The 17110-nt window shown below is 49.0% G+C and overlaps 1 protein-coding gene and 1 pseudogene across 3 annotated transcripts in view; both read right to left on the reverse strand.

The window, feature by feature from the left end:
- WWC1 (WW and C2 domain containing 1) overlaps positions 1-17110 on the reverse strand; it is a 153089-nt gene that overhangs the window by 115658 nt on the left and 20321 nt on the right. The gene's annotated exons all lie outside the window — the stretch shown is intronic.
- Positions 7000-8178, reverse strand: LOC137220890 (mitochondrial import receptor subunit TOM7 homolog; annotated as a pseudogene).

Genomic DNA, 17110 nt, shown 5'->3' on the forward strand with positions numbered 1-17110 from the left:
CAGATATGGACTTAATTACGTGGCTCTCTTTTCCATATATGCAAAAAGGAAAAACAGAAGCAAACGACATGAGCTCAGGTATCGATAAGATTGCACCCTCCTCAGCTCTGAGTCACCTGCACCTGCGGGCTCCTCACAGTGCCATTCATTGTGCCACGGAGTGCTGGGGTGGCGTTTCTTGAAAGAGACCTCCGAGAATGCCTCTGATTGTCTTCCAAGCTGCTGAAAATCACTTGGAGTTTGGATTCTGATGCTTCCTTGATTTTACCAGAAGATGTCGAAGATGGGTTTTTTGATAAGAACAAAGGTCCGCCGTCCACAGTAGTTCTTAAATTGTTTGGGACTGAAACACAGAGGAGCCATGGTACCAGCTACACTAGCAGAAGCAGCAGAGTGTGTGCGTGTGTCGGCAATTACCATGCCAGCGGCATTTCTGCGACTTATCCCTAGTATGAAGGTGTCAGCAGGTTAACGTTTGAAGGTGTTAACATTTTGTTTTTGTAAAGCAAACAAAAAAAGTCCATCTCAAAACTGATGAGGGACTTCCCTGGTAGTGCAGTGGTTAAGAATCCATCTGCCAATGCAGGCGACACGGGTTCGAGCCCTGGTCCGGGAAGATCCCACATGCCGCGGAGCAACTAAGCCCGTGCGCCACAACTACTGAGCCTGTGCTCTAGAGCCCACGAGCCACAACTACTGAGCCTGTGTGCCCTAGAGCCCGCGCACCGCAACTACTGGGTCCATGTGCCACAACTACTGAAGCCCGTGAACCTAGAGCCCATGCTCCACAACGAGAGAAGCCACTGCAATGAGAAGCCTGCGCACGGCAACGAACAGTAGCCCGCGCTCACCACAACTAGAGAAAGCCCACGTGCAGCAATGAAGACCCAACAGAGCCAAAAGTAAATAAAATTAAAAAACAAAACAAAACTGATGAATTACACTACGGTGGGACTTCCCTGGTGGTGCAGTGGTTAAGAATCCACCTGCCAATGCAGGGGACATGGGTTCGATCCCTGGTCCAGGAAGATCCCACGTGCGCGGAGCAACTAAGCCCGTGCACCACAACTACTGAGCCTGCACTCTAGAGCCCGTGTGCCACAACTACTGAGCCCACGTACCACAACTACTGAAGTCCGTGCGCCACAACTACTGAAGCCCACGCGCCTAGAGCCTGTGCTCCGCAACAAGAGAAGCCACAGCAACGAGAAGCCCCAAGGAAGAGCAGCCCCTGCTCGCCGCAACTAAAGCCCATGCGCAGCAACGAAGACCTAATGCAGCCAAAAACAAATAAGTAAGATAAATAAATTTATATTAAAAAAATTACACTATGGTGCATACACAGTCTCCCTCCACTCACTCTCCGTTGACTGGGAGTTGCAAGTTCAAATCACAACATGAGTCAGGCAGGTAATTCAGTGAAGTGAGAAAGGCGAGGCTGTAGAAACACAATGTAGTTCCAAAGTCGTGAGGCTCAAAGGGTGATGCTGGACCAGCAGCTATTTTTGTCCTTTGTGGGCCCAGTGTTTCTGTGGAATTCCTGATGCTTTGGAGCCCCTCTATAAGCCTCTATCATGTATGGATGTGTATTTTTAAACCCATTTTATAAACACAAAACATACTATTCTGAATCTTGCTGTCTGCTTAATCACACTTTTTGGAATTCTTTCCATATCCGCACGTGTAGCTCTACCTCATTGTGTTACTTGCATGGCACTCCCTTGTGTGGATGCCCCCCAACTTAACGTGTGCAGCTCCCAGCGTGAGACGTTTAGGCTGCTTCCCGGTTTTGTTGCTCTCACACTCAAGGCTAAGTGAGGAAGCGGCAGAGCTGCCGTTTGAAGCATGACCCGCCAGTATGGGTAGGGGGTTCTGATGGCCCCAAACTGGGGAATGGCTGTGAGTCACCCAGCTCACTTCTTGGCAGTTCTGCCCTGAGGTCAGTTTGAGGCTCTGGGGAGGCAGGGCGGGGGGGGGGATTGGAGGTACAGGATTCTAGAGGCAACCGCTGCTTCTTATAGTAAAAAGAGTCAGTAGCTTTAGGGCAGAGGACGGGACGAGGGCCCAACCCTTTCTCCATCTCCCTCTTACTGAACTGTAAAGCGCTGTGGTCCCCAAACCCAGCCGCTGCATGCCAAACCCTCACTGCATCCTCCTCCCCGAGCTCTGTCCCCCTTTCCCTCCACTACCAGCCCCAACTCCTTCTAGAGGAACAGAGGAAAGAGAAAGGCAAAAGGGGCCTCAGGGAGCGAGTACATGTAGAGGTGGAGGGAGGTCTCAGCTTCACTACCCCCAGGATCCCCTCCCACTAAGCCATCCCCCTCCAGAACATTCCATACACGCAGCAGGGGCTCTGCAGGGGTGGGGCTAACGATAATGATGACTGAATGCAGGGGCAAGCATCCACAATCACAAGAGATCCTCACCATTCTGGAAGTGCCGACTGCTCTCCATTTCACCGACAGGAAAACTGAGCCCAGGAGAAGGTGAACGCCTTTGCCCAAGTTACACCAGGCACACGTGGCCTCCCTCCACGCGATGTCCCAGTTTTTCAAGGGTCTCTTCCGAGGGGTGTACCTTAAGCAGCAAATTGAAGTCTTTTTCCTGGAGAGTGTGGGTCCCAGGCCAATTCCCCAGACCCTCCGATTCAGTGCATTATGCCCCTGGGTGTGGTGAGGGGGACCCAGCCCGGGAAGCAGGGAAATGGACGCGTCTTTTAATAACTGTTTGAAGAATTTACATTTTAAACAAACCCACAGTTATTAATGAATACTGCTTCGTATCGTTTCACTTTCCCCTTTACCTTTCTACCCTTTTAATTACTGTTTTGCCCTGTTCCTCCCATGTTCATTCACTGACTTCCCCAACAGGGGTTTCTGCCCGCAAGTCGGAATTTTCCTAAACTCCCTTTCTTTCCAGGGGACCGCGGGCACGAGGTCCAGGAATTCGCACAACCTGGCAAAAAAGCTGTCTCCAAATTCCAGTTCATTAGCATGGCTCGTTAATTATAAATGCTCCCCTCCCAGCTACCCGTCTCCCTCAAACACCCCAAACAGCAGATTAAGTTTTAACTTTTGCTGGCAGGACACCTGCTTCTGAAATTCCTCCCTCCCTCCCCTCCCCCTCCCCCCCCAGCCCAACCTCCTAAGATTTACAACACAAAAGCAAACATTTACACTGGTTAAGATTTACCAAAAGGAAGTGTGGCCTGGAATGCTTCGTTTGAAGTTCTGTCTCAAAAGAAGAAGGAGCCCTTTTTTGAAACATATAAAATAAGAGACCTCAAAGCCTCCCCGGTGGTGTCCGACAGGCACTCAGCATAACCAGGCCTTCTCAGTTTTTCACTTGGGCCTTGACGTCAGCACACGATAAGTCCTAAGCAGAACTCAGAACTATGGCTCTGTCCACTCCAGGGTAAATGGAGTTATCAATCAGTAATGCAATCAAGTGGCTTCCTGGAAACTCTAGGGTAGAACATTCTTCCTGAGATATTACCAAGGGGGAAGGAAGAAAAGGGCACCCCACAAAGGGGGAGCCAAAAGGCAAGGCCAACTTCGCAGGCGGGAAAGAGCCTGAGGTCCACCTGCTCTCTCCAGACAAAGCTGAGGTTCCCAGTGAGGCACATCTAGTTTACTGGAGGTGGGAGAGGGGTGAGGGCACAGCCAGCCCAGGGTGGATGCTGGCTGAGCCGGTGGGATAAGTACCAAACGCCACGGCAAAGAGTCACCAGAAACTGAGGTCACGCAGATACTCTGGGGGAAAAGGAAGTGAGGAAATTCCCCGTTACCCACCCCACGATTGCTGGTGTAGGCCAGTGGAAACGCTCTGACAAGAAGAGTAAGGAGGCTGTACTTGTTTGACCTTTGTATTCAGTCAGAACCTCCTATTCCTTTGGTGAGAGCACCTAAGGTGCCATCAACCAAGAATCTTGACCACGTGGGGCAAGTCCCAGGAGATGGTGGTACACACCGGCCAAGCAAAGGAGGAGCTGATAAAGCAAGAACTCACCAGGAAACGGCCGCATTAGTAACCCGACTCTGTCCTAGGCACCTGCTGGCAGCTTTGCCTGACTGCTCACTGAGTCCTCAACACTGCCCCGTGAGGAAAAGGTTCTTATCCACGCCTTGCAGAGAGATGAAAGCGCTGAGGCCGGCCAACCTGGCCAAGGCTGCAAATGATGCTCAAAAGCCCATGCTCTTTGCACTGTGCTACGGGGCTCCAACTGGAAGACGTGTATTAAAAGCAGCCTGCACGATACGCCGGAACCACTGGACCTGGACTCTTAAATTGTGGGAGGCCCAGCTCAGCTTTTTTCAGCTGGGTGACCTTGGGCAAGTCCCTCACCACCCCATGGGCATTTCTGATTTCTCCTCTGTCCTCGGCTGCCGCACTTCAGCAAGCTGCACATTGGAGGAAGGAGTCTGCATCCACCCAGTTGCTCCAACTTCCTCATCCATCCAGCTGAGCATTCAGAATTGTACCAGCATGAATGCAACCGATTTTGGTAGGGCTTTTTCCTCGTTCCTGGGTCCCCTATAAAGGGAGAAGCGTGTTCCTTCCATCGTGAGCTTATATTCCCTGTATGTATCCTTCTAGAGTTGGAAAAGCAGCCAACTTAATGCTCCACTCTGCTACTTTACACTCAGCCTTTCACTAAGTGGACATCTACAAGCACTGGCCTTCCATGGTTCTTCAGTCAAACTCAGTCCCCACAGGGCTTCCCTGGTGGCGCAGTGGTTGAGAGTCCGCCTGCCGATGCAGGGGACACGGGTTCGTGCCCCGGTCTGGGAGGATCCCACATGCAGCGGAGCGGCTGGCCCCGTGAGCCATGGCCGCTGAGCCTGCGCGTCCGGAGCCTGTGCTCCGCAACGGGAGAGGTCACAACAGTGAGAGGCCCGCGTACGGCAAAAAAAAACAAAAAAACCCCAAAAAACTCAGTCCCCACAAAACCTCATCTTCCCTTGGCGAGAGAGCACATCCAGAGCCCCTGAGCATTTATTCCTGCTGCCTCCGGCTTTCCAGGGTCTCATAAAGCCACAGTCTTGTTCAGAGGAACAGCCTGGTTCTGAATCTTGGTTCTGAATTTGATCCGAGGGCCAAAATTACAAACTCATTTCTCAGCAGTTCTGAAGCTCAATTTCTCAGCTTGTCAACGGGGGATGAAATGATTGACCTCACGAGGTTATCACTGAAGAGCTAATGAGACCCCAGGTAAAAGTCTTTTCATCATAAACATTACAGCACTTCTTATGTGCTGGGCCCTTTAACACACTATTTCAATGAGTCAGTAGCAGACATGCACGTCAGAAACAAATACAAAAATGCAGGCCCCAGGGTGAACAAATGGGCCAATCAATAAAGGAGGGAAATGGAGGGAAGGAAAGGGAAGGGGCCTAGAAGGCCAGTGGGGCCCTGAGTCATGCTAAGAAGTTTCGGGGTTTTCTATGGGCCTTGGAGAACCATGAGAAGTTTCTGAGAAGGGGAGCAATTTGCTCTGGAAGGCCCTGTGGAAGAAAATTCCAGAAGTAGTTGCAACATGAGTTGCTGGAAAATGATCTTGGAGTCTGGCCACCCTGTTACAATAGCCGAAGCAAGAAATGACATCTTAACTGTGACGACGGGGGCCACGAAGGGCAAAGGACTGGGATGGACTTTAAAGCCCCCAACTACCGAAAGGTTTCGACAGCTCTGTCCCATCAAATACGCAGATCTGCAGGGATAAACTCTCCCAGGTGCTTATTTTCTAGGTCTCCTGTGTGAAATAACGCTGCCCGTGTCCTGAACCACTAACTTCTATCCCTGCCTTTACCTCATTACCTTAACACAAAGCAAAATTAAATAACAAAAAAATCACTGCTGTCCGCTCGTGGTCAGAGCAGCATTATTCACAAGAGCCAAAAGGTGGAAGCAACCCCAGCGTTCATCAACAGATGAATGGATAAGAAACATGTGGTGGGCTTCCCTGGTGGCGCAGTGGTTAAGAATCCGCCTGCCAATGCAGGGGACACGGGTTCGAGCTCTGGTCTGGGAAGATCCCACGTACATGCCGCGGAGCAACTAAGCCCATGTGCCACAACTACTGAGCCTGTGCTCTAGAGCCCACAAGCCACAACTACTGAGCCTGCGTGCCACAACTACTGAAGCCCGTGCGCCTAGAGCCCGTGCCCTGCAACAAGAGAAGCCACCACAATGAGAAGCCCACGCACTGCAACGTAGAGTAGCCCCCACTTGCCGCAACTAGAGAAAGTCCATGCGCAGCAACGAAGACTGAACACAGACCAAAAAAAAAAAGAAAGAAAGAAACATGTGGTGTGTACATACAGTGGAATATTACTCAGCCTTAAAAAAGGAAATTCTGACACATGCTATAGCGTGGATGGACCTGGAGGACATTATGCTGAGTGAATCAGCCAGTCCCCAAAACACAAATACCACATGATTCCACTTACATGGAATACACAGCGTAGTCAAATTCATACAGACAGAAAGTCAAATGGTGGTTGCCAGGGGCTAGAATAAGGAGCTAGTTCTTCAATGAGTAGAGTCAGTTTTGCAAGATGGAGAGAATTCTGGAGATGGATGGTAAGGTGATGATGGTTGCATGACAACGTGAAGGTATTTAATGCCACTGAACTGGACACTGAAAAATGCTTAAGATTGTAAATTTTATGTTATGTGTATTTTGCCACAATTTTTTTAACAGTTTGAAAGGGAGAAAGAAAGGAAAAGAAAGGAGAGGGAAAGGAGATGGAAGGGAAGGGAAGGGAAGGGAAGGGGAAAGAAATCATTGCTGGACTGTCAGCAAATGGGACTGAAAATAATGCAATTCTTTGTCATCCAGGCACACCCTTATCTGGAAACCACCTCCTTTTCCCCTTCCAGGCAACATTTCATTACTGCTTAAAAATTCCCCTAACCCCTTCCCCTGCCCCACCTGGGGCTGACTCAGTCCCTTTCAGTATCTGAACGGCAGGAGCCAGCCTGAAGGTAGTTGACGCTGCCACCTTATCCTGTGTCCTGGGACACGTGGAGTTCCCCAGGATCAACCCTGACCCCATCCATCACTCTAGGACCCCAGTCCTCTCCAACCTCAGGTGCACGGGCCCTAGTCCTGGCTGGCATCCCACATGAGGTTGGCAGGTTCCAGAAAACCCTTTAGGGCAAGAGGAGGTGGAGCAGCCTGTGGGAACTCTCTGCAAGGGCCCCTGTGGGAGAGCCCAGGGCCTGCCTTCTCAGAGGCACAGGAAGGACACAAATGCGGAACACAGAACGAGGCTACGGAGTCAGCTTGCTTCTGCCCCTACTGCTGTCCTCCTCACTGACTCAGGGGAGACGGGCCAGGAATGAGGAGATGTCTCCATCAGCCCTTCCCCTTGCGAAGAGTGGATCCAGTCACTGACTTATTCATGTATTTTGAACTCAACTATTACGTGTGTACACGTTTAGGGTTATTATGGGTTTTTTGATGAATTGGCCAATTATTATAAACACTCTCTGTATCTGCTAATTCTCCTATTTTTGGTATACTCTATGTGTGGTCATTACAGCCATTCCAGTTTTCTTTTGATTAGTATCTGTATGCTATACCTTTCCCATCCTTTGACTTTTTTTTTTTAATACTGTTAAAAACATTTATTTTAGTACGGCCTACCGTAAATAAGTCAGTAGAGGTTCCACTCTGCCACAGACACATCTGAGAAGAGCCTGTGTCATCCAACTGGTGAACATCTAAACGATGTCCCATCTCTTATCCCAGCCAGAGTGCACACCTTCCATGTTGTTCCTCTGCATTGATTGCTTCCAAAACCAGATGAGCAAATAGTCCTTTATCCCCAAAGTAAGGTCAAAACAGTTGGTTCAGTCATTCCAGGATCTGCAACACTCTTCAATCCCAGGTAAGTCACGAGAGGAATAAAGCCCCAGCGATGGCAAACTGGCCTCCCTTGAAAAGCTGCTGCAGCCTCCGCTTGGCCTCTTTGCTCAGTTTTACCATGGTGATGGCCCAGGCGACACACTTAAGAGCCCCCTCCTTTTACCTTTAACCTACCTGCGTATTTACATCAAAGTGAATCTACTGTAGGCAACCTGTACACTGGAGTTTTGTTTTTTCCCCCAACCTGACAATATCTGCCTTTTAATTGGCGTGTTTAGTCTGTTTTTTTTTTGTTTTTTTTTTTTTTTTTTGCGGTTCGCGGGCCTCTCACTGTTGCGGCCTCTCCCGTCGCGGAGCACAGGCTCCGGACGCGCAGACTCAGCGGCCATGGCTCACGGGCCTAGTCGCTCCGTGGCACGTGGGATCCTCCCGGACTGGGGCACAAACCCGTGTCCCCTGCATCGGCAGGCGGGCTCTCAACCACTGCACCACCAGGGAAACCCTAGTCTGTTTACTTTTAATGAATTATTAATGTAGCTAGATTGAAGTCTACTAATTTACTAGTTGTTTTCTGTTTGTCTCATCTGTTTTTGATTCTCTTTTCCTCCTTTCAAAAAATTTCAATAAAAATAACACTATCATCATGTTTGCTTTAAACAGTCAATTATCTTTTAAAGAAATTAAGATAAAAATTTTAAGTCTTTTATATTTCTGGTGCTCTTAATTTCTCATGCAGATCCACATTTCCATCTGATAGCATTTTCTTTCCCCCCAAAGAATTTCTTTTGACATTTCTTATTGTGTAAGTCTGCTGGTGAGCATTTCTCTCGGCCTTTATAACTGAAAATAAAGCTTTTGGTTTTACCCTCATTTTTTTAAGGATACTTTTGTTGATATAGAATTGCAGACTGTTTTTTCTGCCTTTCAGCACCTTAGAGATATTATTCAATTATTTTTTGGCTTGCATCGTTTCTGATAAGTTAGCAATGGTTCTTATTGTTCTACATGCAGCATGTCTTTATCCTCTGGGAGATTTTAAGATTTTCCTCTTTCTCTTTGGTTTTTAGCAAGGTGACTATGATGTATTTACGTGTGATTTTCCACATGATTATCGTGCTTAGGGTTTGTTGAGCTTCTTGGATCTGTGGGTCAATATTTTTCACCAACTTTGGAACTTTTCAGCCATTACCTCTTCTAATATATTTTCTCATTCTCTCTCTCTCTCCTTTCCTTTTGGGAATCCAAATATACATTTGTTACATTGATTAACAACATCCCACAGATCACTGAGCTTCTGACCATTTTTTTCCAACTTTTTTTTTTTCTTTCTGTGCTTCAGTCTGGATAGTTTCTACTGCTCTGACTTCACGTTCAATGATCTTTCTTCCTGCAGCATCTGAACTACTGTTAGATCCATCTAGGGAAGTTTTCGTTTCAGATACTGTAGTTTTCATCTAGAACTTTTATTTGGTTCCATTTCCCTACTGATTTCTTGTCCTTAAAACTCCTTAAACATATCTATAATAAACATTAGTTCATTTTCTGCTAATTCCAACATCTCTGCCATCCTTGGGTCTGCTTCTACTGTATTTCTTCCTAAGTCGAGTACCTTTTCTATCGTATGCTAGATACTCTGAACGCTAAGCTGTCAAGAATCTGGATTTTATGTTCCTTCTTTAAAGAATGTTAAGTTTTGTCCTGATGGGCAGTTCATTATTGGCAGATCAGCTTAATTCTCCCGAGGCTCTTTAAGGTTGGTTGAGCCATGAGGTGAGTTTAATGATGGAAGGCACATGCTAAGAATGGTGGCCCAGAAAAGCACAAGGAACCTGGGTCCCTTGAGCCATCACCCTGGCCCTAACTGGCCTGACTCTTGATTTTTTTTTTTTTTTTTAATGTGCTAAAGAAGTTTTACCTTGAAGTTAAGCCACTGTTATTTTTGACTTGGACAACCAGCCGCTAAACACTATTTCTGTTATAATTCCTGAGCATCTACTAAGTAGCAGGCCCTGTGCTAGGTGTTGGGGATAAAGCAATTTATCGGTTAGATGTGGTTCCTGGCATTTTACAGCTTGGAACCTCGAGCAGGAGATGGCGAATTATGGTCCATAGGCCGAACTCTCTCACTGCTTGTTTCACTGGGACAAAGCCATGCCTATTGGTATACATATTATCTATGGCTGCTTTCGTGCTATAGAGTTAAATAGGTAAGACAGAGAGGGTATGGTCCACTAGTCCTTTACAGAAAAAAGTTCCTGATCCCTGTTTAGGGCAGCAATCCTCACTCAAATTTTTGGTCTCGGGACACCTTCACACTCTTAAAACCTGAGGACCCCAAGAGTTGTTGTTCATGTGGGTGGTTTTTGTTTTTTTTTTTTGGTTGCACTGAGTCTTCATTGATGCACGTGGGCTTTCTCTAGTTGTGGCACGTGGGCCCTAGAGTGCGCATGCTTCAGTAATTGTGGCTTACGGGCTTTGTTGCTCCACGGCATGTGGGATCTTCCCAGACCAGGGATCGAACCCGTGTCCCCTGCATTGGCAGGCGGATTCTTAACCACTGCGCCACCAGGAAAGTCCACATGTGGGTTTTGTTGATCAACATTTATCATATTAGAAATGAAAACAGAAAATTTAAAAATATTAATTCCTTTGAAAATAAAAATAATAAACCAATCACATGTTAACATAAATCACGTCCTTATAATTAATTATATTTTCCAAGCCCTCCCCCACAAATCAGTGAGAAGAGTGGCAGTATTTTACATTTTTGCAAATCTCTTTAATGAATGGCTTAAAAGAAGACCGCTGAGTCCTAAGAGCTGCTTTTGCATCAGTCTGTTGCAAAACTGCATGTCACGTAGCCTCTGGGAAACTCCACAGTCCTCTCATGATAGGTAGAAAGTTAAAAAGGCAGATAATTTCTTAGTATTATTATGAAGTTTGAGCTTGCAGACCTTCTGAGAGAATCTCAGGGGCCTCCAGGGAACACACTTTGAGAATGGCTAGTCTAGAAGAGTCCTGGGCTGACATTAAACAGAAGAAAACATGAGGTCTTAACTAATAACCATTGAACAACTGATTTAAAGAGAAAGAATATTGCTCTGTGAGGGAATATAAACACTGCACCTGGCCCCATTCCAGGAGCAGGGCGATGATCCCTTGAGGAACTGATGTTAAAAGCTGGGCCCTCGGGGCTTCCCTGGTGGCGCAGTGGTTGAGAGTCCGCCTGCCGATGCAGGGGACCCGGGTTCGTGCCCCGGTCCAGGAAGATCCCACATGCCGCGGAGCGGCTGGGCCCGTGAGTCATGGCCGCTGAGCCTGCACGTCTGGAGCCTGTGCTCCGCAACGGGGGAGGCCACAACAGTGAGAGGCCTGCGTGCCGCAAAAAAAAAAAAAAAAAAAAAAAAAAGCTGGGCCCTGAGAAGGAGTTAACCAGGTAAAGGCAGGTGAGGGGGAAGACTCCTTCCCCGCCCCGCCACCGCTTCCTTCAGTATGTTTGCTAAGGAAACTGGGTTAGGCTTTAGAGAAGGATCAGAGATGAGGATTAACTTTCCCATGACTCCTTCCCTTGGGCAGAGTGACCAAGTCAGAGATTTGCACTGGGAAGGACCCAGGGTCCTTCTGACACTCCTGGAATTTCCCCTGGAATTAGGGACAGGGGAACCCTAATCTCTCTCCCAGGAGGCTAATGACCTACAGATGGGGCACAATAGGGAGGCCCAAATGCTGAGATACAGAGGTTATAGGCCTGAGGACAGTTCTCCAGGCCGTCAGGATGCAGGGTCCCATAGTGACACATGCAGCAACACAAACCCTTAGCTAACTGCCTTACTCCAAGGCCATTAGGAGCCATTTCTCATCCAGATGGTTATTTGCTCTAATAGTTATTGGTTGAAGGAACCAGAGAAACTACCTCTGCACTAGATTCCCAGTCCCATTTCCTGGCTGCCAGCTCTACACAAACTCACTCTCGAAACCAGATGCTGCCGAGTTTCAGAATGGATTTCAGAGGCTGCCACTGCTCATGTTTTCTTTCTTTTTTAATAAATTTGTTTATTTATTTATTTGTGGCTGTGTTGGGTCTTCATTGCTGCGTGCGGGTTTTCTCTAGTTGCGGCGAGCGGGGGATACTCTTCGTTGCAGTGCGCGGGCTTCTCATTGTGGTGGCTTCTCTTGTTGCGGAGCACGGGCTCTAGGCGCGCGAGCTTCAGTAGTTGTGCCACTGCTCTTTTTCCTCCTGACGTGCCCAACCTGGGAGTGTGAAAACCTACTGGGTTCAAGCCACCATCTCACCTCAAATTCCCCAGGCTGTTACCCCACTTGAAAAAGACTAGGCAGAGAGGAAAACCATCCCTGGAGGATGGAAGGCAGCAGATTCTACTCTGAGAGTAATGAAGTCCAGCACTCATCAAACACATATAACAAGTCTCACACTTTCCATGAGATTTATCTGTATTAGATCATTGAATCCTCCCAGTAGCCCTATGAGGCAGTTTACTTATTACCCCATTTTACAGGTGAGAAGTCGAAGCACAGAGAGATCTTGCAACTGACCCACAGCTACAGTCAGCAAGGAGTGGAGCCAGCACTAAACCCAGGCAGCACGGCTTCTCAGATTCAGCACCTTGAACCTTACATTTTACTGCCTTTAGCTTCGAAATGACAGGAGAAGTTCGTTTTTTTAAAAGTATCTGTGTAGATGCTCAACATCACTAATCATCAGGGAAGTGAAAATAAAAAACCACGAGATACTGTGTCACGCCCATTAGGATGGCTACTATGAAAAAAAACCAAAAACAGACAATACTAAGTGTGTTGGTGAAGGTGCAGAGACACTGGAACCCTTGTGCGCTGCTGGTGGGAATGGCAAATGGTGCAGCCATTGTGGAAAACAGCATAGCAGTCCCTCAAAAAATTAAAAATAGAACTACCATATGATCCAGCAATTCCACTTCTGGGTGCGTACACAAAGGATGTACAGGCAGGGGCACGAACAGATAGTTTTACACCCATGTTTACAGTGGCATTATTCACGATAACCAAAAGGTGAAAGTGTGTCCGTGAATAAATGAATGGATAAACAAAACATGGTGTAAACATACAATAGAATAGTACTCAGCCTGAAAAAGGAAGGAAATCCTGACACATGCTGCAGAGTAGATGGACCTGGAGGACATTATGCTGAGTGAAACAAGCCGGTCACAAAAGGACAAATCCTGTATGACTCCACTCACGTGAGGTACCTAGAACAGTGAAATTCGTACAGGAAGAAAGTAGAGTGGTGGTTGCCGGGAGCTGGGGGAGGGGAAATGGGCAGTGAGTGTTTAACCCGGATAGAGTCTACGTTTTGCAAGATGAAAAGAGTTCTGGAGACGGATGGTGGGGATGGCTGCACAGCAATGGGAATGTACTTAATGCCTCTGAACTGTACACTTAAAAACGGTTAAAATGAGGGCTTCCCTGGTGGCACAGTGGTTGAGAGTCCGCCTGCTGATGCAGGGGACACGAGTTCGTGCCCCAGTCCGGGAGGATCCCACATGCCATGGAGCGGCTGGGCCCGTGAGCCATGGCCGCTGAGCCTGCGCGTCCTGAGCCTGTGCTCCGCAACGGGAGAGGCCACAGCAGTGAGAGCCCCGCGTACCGCAAAAAAAAAAAAAAAAAAAAAATTGGGGCTGACTACATTTCTGAACTTCTGGATCTGAGAGAACACATTAAGTGCTGTGGCCTTTCCTTGGTCCACATGCCAAGCTAAAGAGGTGATTAGCAGGCTTAAACTACTGATTGCTAATCAGAAAGTTAAAAAGAAAAAAATCATTCTTTGTCAAAGAGAACAGGAACAAGGGGCCAATAAGCCCAGGGGTTATACAGTAAAAGCTGGATTATGCAGCGTAACCAGGCCCTTCCATCTTTTCATCGCTGCATTCTTGCCTGTGAACATGTTCTCCCAAAGCCTGCATTTTCATGACGTCATCGGGCTATTGCATTGCACTGATAACACATCATTCAACTTGGTGTGGCCCCTCACAAAGGCGGGCAGCATCCCTGAATGCAAACGAGGACATTCTGGATCATGAACAATTAGATCTAAACTGTTCCCGTACACTCGCCTCTCCCTCCCCACACAATCCTGCTTCTCTCTCTCCAGTGAGCGAGGGTACCAGGAAGACGGGAGAATAGGACTCTTTCTGAAAAGGCCTCTGTGCTCACCTTTCCAAATAGCTGTCGATCCTAGGAGGGCAGGAGGCAAAGAGGGAAATAGGAGAGGAGGTCCCAGGCGGGGAGCGGGGGGGTGCCTGGGTTCAGTGCCTGGGAACTGACAGGGAACACGTGCTCCGTGGGTCATCACAACCTGCCTGCCGGCCCCCCAACCACGGGGCCACATCTCTCGTCCTCACCGCCCGACAGAGCAGGGTCTGTGGGATCTGGCTGCCTGCAGACTCTAGGAAGGAGGCAGGATTCCAGCCACGGCTCCCTGGAGAGCTCGAGAGCTTAACTAATTCTCTAATCAGGACACGTGGACAAAACGCTCTGAGAAACGGTGTAGAAATGGTTAGCGATGTTATATCAACAAGCACCAGTGACCTCTAGGAGACAACGACGCAGCACTGACTGACAAGCACCCGGGGCCGTGGAGTCACAGAGCCCGCAGTAAAATCCAAGCCGCTCACCAACTTGCTGTGTGACCTTGATAAATTCTCTAGCCTCTCTGGGCCTCAGCTGCCTCCTCTCGAAGGCACAAGCGAAATGGTAAATGCATATAAAATTCCTCAGTAAGTGACAGCTGTCACAACCTCCAGCTTGGGGGAGGGGGTGCTGCAGCACTGAACAAGATTTTTGAACGTTACCATTTTCTGAATGTGAAATTTTGACCAAAGGATAGCACCGTACTGTCTTCCTCCTGGAAGGGAAGGAGGAAGGGTAATGTGGGGAGATGGGAAGAGAAAGAGAGTGGATTCAGAAATGACATCCTTATGAAAAAAATCACGAAAGAAACTCAGTAATGACCTTAAAACCTTATAATCCCTGACGCCCTCATGGAATTTCAGCAAACGTCTGAAGGATTCTGACAGATCCCACATTTAACACTGGCTGCTCCCTTCTCACCAGCTCAATGCGAGAAGCATTTATTTGCTGAGGGCCTACTGTGCACGGAGCCCTCAGCGGCTCTGCCCTGCCACCTATAATTCAGCCAATCCTCTTTCTCTTCCAAGAACCCAGGAAGGCTCCAACCCTACTTCAGACTGAGAGCAGGTGCCCTCACTCTGACTTCATGCGTTAAGAGGTCAGCCTGTCTCCGGGGCTAAGGTCCCCTGTGGTCACAGCAGTCTGGGCTGACCCTAGAGTCTCAAGCAGGCCAGGCCTTCCCAAAGTCACCTTGTCCCACGACCCCACGTATACACAGATAAGCAAGCAAGATCAGAGGAGGCACCCTGGACTGGTAAAGCAGGTTTCGGGGTGCTCAAGCTGTTAAGATTAAGGAAATACGTTTTGTTTTTCAGAGCAAGGTGATGGGCAGCATTCTTCAGCTCACAGGCACCTGGCTCTCCCTTCACCAACACGATTAAGGCAGCCTGTCCGGGGCTTCTCCTATTTTTGCCTGATTTCTGCTGGGTCAACGTTTACCAGTTTGGCAAATGGCAATTCGGAGCCTCCCACAGAAAACAGTGGCAGCGGTCTCTGAGAAACGCTGGGGGAAAGGACTCTTGGGAGTTTCATGGTCCGATAGCTCTATTCTTTGACTCCTCCTGCCTTGACAAGGGGAGGGGGGTGTTGAACATTCTAGAGGCCCTGAGTTTGGCGTCAGGCTTGGGGCTGGCAAACCATCCTTGAGCCTTTTTTTCTGCTGGAGTTTTTCCAAAATGTAGATAGAGAGCTAGGTTTCCACTGGGGACGCCTCAGCCCCAAACAGGTGGGCTGTGCCCCAGGCCAGCCAGAGCCCTGGGCTCTCCTTGGGTCCGATACTTGCCCTCTGGCTCCAAAACTTGACCTAGGAGTTCAGGATGACCGAGAGAAGGACTGGAAGGTGGCGGCTTCCTACCGGGAAGCATCTACTCTGCGGCTTCACCGTTACCTCTCAGCTGCCTTCGCTCATATTCATTTATTAGTTCTAATTAGGCACAAAACTTTATGCTGGGCCTGGGGAGGCTCGGCAGGATGCGTTACCATTCAGCGGAGAACACAGGCAGGAGAGAGAAATGACGATGTGGCAGAGCCGTGTTAGAAGGGTGCACAGAGGGCCCCCTACCTGAGCTGGGACGAAGACAGCTAGGCAGGCTCCTGGGAAGAGGTGGCCCTTTAAGTGGGTGTAGCAGCACAGGGGGGGAGCACCAGCAGGCAGGGCAAGGATCCGGTTTGTGCAAAGGAAAGACAGTGCCTTGTGGGTAGGGGGAGGAGAGGTTTTTCAGTTTTATTAAGGGGTATTAGAATCGGCTGGGTGGCAGGTTAAAAATGCAGATTCTGGGAAGCCCCGCTGAGATTCTGATTCAGTCGTTTTCAGGTAGGGCCCCAGGAATCTGTGTTTTACAAGCTCCACGGGGGAGTAAGGCGGGAGGTTGGCCGATCACACTCTGAGAAACCCTGCCTTGAAGGAGTGGGGGAAAGAAAAAAGCCATTTGTGGCTTTGATGGGATATTGATTTTCCTGGAATGTTCCCAAAGGGACTTTGGACGGCTCACTAATGACTCGTTCTTCTGTCATTTTACATAGACACACATACAACATCCAGCAAACTGGAAATGAACGCAGGGAGGGTGTCGGGAGCCTTGCTCACAGTCGGGCTGTCACCCTGTTCCCGGGATGACGGTGGGTGTTATCTCGGGAATGTGTCCTGGCAAGGTCCACGCTTATGCGGTTACGGTGAACCGGGGCCAGGGAGCACTGATGGGAAAGCCCTCTGGCATCCAGCCACACCTCCCCACCGCCCTCATGCCAGGAAGGCAAGGCGGTCCACAGGGCCTCATACAGACTTTCCCTCCGGCCTGCAGCTGGCTGCCTGCCCCTCCGGCCCCCGGTCCCCCACCAGGAGCCTGCCCTCTCCTGCCCCAGTGCCGCCCCACTCAGGCTGCCCCTGGCTGGGTCCAGGGTTGCGCATGGGGGTCCTGGCTCAGCCGGTCCCAGCCTTGGCCATGGGCACTGTTTCTGCTAGCCCCCTCATGGCGGTACTTCTGACCTGTTCTAAGCTAGTTCCAGGGAGCCTGCCATTTATTTTGCTGGCTCAAGCCTCTGCCTGGGAAGCTT

Source organism: Pseudorca crassidens, chromosome 3, assembly GCF_039906515.1.
Source record: "Pseudorca crassidens isolate mPseCra1 chromosome 3, mPseCra1.hap1, whole genome shotgun sequence".
Taxonomy (NCBI): Eukaryota; Metazoa; Chordata; class Mammalia; order Artiodactyla; family Delphinidae; genus Pseudorca; species Pseudorca crassidens.